The sequence below is a fragment of the Branchiostoma floridae genome, chromosome 10, assembly GCF_000003815.2.
Source record: "Branchiostoma floridae strain S238N-H82 chromosome 10, Bfl_VNyyK, whole genome shotgun sequence".
In the NCBI taxonomy this organism is placed as follows: domain Eukaryota; kingdom Metazoa; phylum Chordata; class Leptocardii; order Amphioxiformes; family Branchiostomatidae; genus Branchiostoma; species Branchiostoma floridae.
The window spans coordinates 19564180-19566319 of record NC_049988.1 but is presented as its reverse complement, the minus strand read 5'-3'; positions in this window follow the sequence as shown (position 1 = coordinate 19566319).

The following is a 2140-nucleotide window of genomic DNA, read 5'->3' as shown; positions in this document are numbered from 1 at the left end:
CTTTTTTTTCATCAGAAAACTGCCGCGATACCCCCGTAATTTTTTTTCTCTAGTCGAAGCCAAGTACTCAATTATATCTACGTCGAGTGACAAATCTGTTCATCGATGTCTTTTTAAAATGCACAAAGCAACCAGGCATTTATTGCTATCGGTAACTAACTTCCGCTTTTCCTGCAGGTTATCAGACAAACCTACGCTGCATCGGCTGCCCGGGACTGTAGGCTCCCCCGGTGAGAGCGAACGGCAGGTCGGAGTGCTGGGCGTTGCCGGGGTAGTGGCTCGGGTTCCCGTCGCGGCAAGCCTGTCGTGGTGCGCCGGTGTGGAAGGCCTGAGAGCCCGCCACCAGGGACAGGAGTACAAGTACCAACATGCTGACAGGGTTTACGCTGTGGGAAAGAAATTCAACAATTTTATCTCTTGGGGTGGTGGCGCACTGTTATGTTGATTAACTGAGTTCATTTACTTGTTGTATTTTGTTATGTGGCGCTGTTAAAATAAGTTTTTATAACTTGAGTGCAGCGCCACTTTGTCTTCGTCATACGTTCTTGAGTAAAAAAAACGTTAAACAAGAATTTGAAGATCTCATACCTACTAGTGTGAATGAATCCGTTCCATAAAGAGGTCTAGACTTGAGAAAAGGTGCGAAAGACATGGTAGATTATGGTACTCACATAGATCTGCGGTGCGTTACAGATGTATCTCCAGAAAGGTCGAGATCGATTTCTTCATGCGCATCTTCAGATATAACGGTTATCTATATACCCCCGTTACTGCAGCATGTGTGTTTAAGGGTGGACTTATCCGGCCTGCTCCGGACACGCGTGATGTGTTTAATGATGGTTTACAAACAGTTTTATGTCATACCTGGGTGTTCCGACTCGTTAAGTATTTTACATTATGCCATAACTAGGTCATTAAGGTAATAAATAAATGAAGACCTTTATTGTACATTTTTGTCGAACCGAGCTAATGCTAAGTACTTGTCCGACAACAAGACAATATATATCTATATCTATGTATATATATATATATATATATATATAGAGAGAGAGAGAGAGAGAGAGAGAGATAAAAGTATCACAGATCTAGTCTACCACAGACGTTCGGGCTTCTTCTATCTTCTTGGTAATAGTCTGTACGGGTTTAGCTATGTTCCGTCGAATACCGGATTTTTTGCTCGATCGAGGCCTCAACCTTTTCTCAAGTTCGGGCGCATTTTGCATTGAAATGCGTGTGTACTGACAGGTGTGTATGCGCCATTATAAATAAAATGCAACACGGTGTATTCCGCATCATCCTCGGTCCCGTTCCGGAAGGTCCTGCACACGTGTGTTTGGGGAGAGCCAGACCTCGAGCACGTTAAAGAACCCACCACACATATCGAAATGAGTAGGGGCCCTTCCCGGTGTGAGTGGATCAAACCAGTATCGTCTGGATGTATACAGCTGAACTAATAGATAAGATTTAAAAAAAAATACAGTATCGTCTCCCTATTATGCCCCTGAACCGCCATACAACTTTGCCTCCACAACTTTGCCCCTGATGGGGTTATCATTTATGTTGATTTAGGACTACTGGCACCCCTTATCTTATGTGTTCCGTCCGTCCAGCTGAATCAGACAGATAACTGATTACGTACACGTATGTTCCTACGGATCTATCTTGTAGGCAAATATACACTCAGGTATTTTACATAACACATTTGTCCTTGGAGTTTGCTTGTTTAGCAGGGTATGAGTAAGATATCACAGGAAGGCTGTTTTTGACGATAGTAGTGGTTTTCCCTTTAGTACAATTATAGTCTCCTTGCTTCTTTTAACCCCCAAACGTAGTTGCATATATTTCTGAGCATATTATGAAGATCCTATGAAGTGTCTAGTGGTACAAAGCATGATGTTCGGCTCAGGTTGTTTTTGACGTATTTTAAGCGTTTCTATCTCGCTACTAGTATTTTGCTGATTTCTTTATGTTGGTTGGAAGCCATAAAGAAAACAACACAAAATGGAAAGCCCGATAAAGATGCCTAAAATTAAAAGCACGCCGAAGCCAGCCGGAGCCGAACCTCTGCTTGGATAGTACCGTCAAAGGCATGGAAGCTATGTGCACTACTTTGTCCAAACCGATAGATGGCACTAGTCTA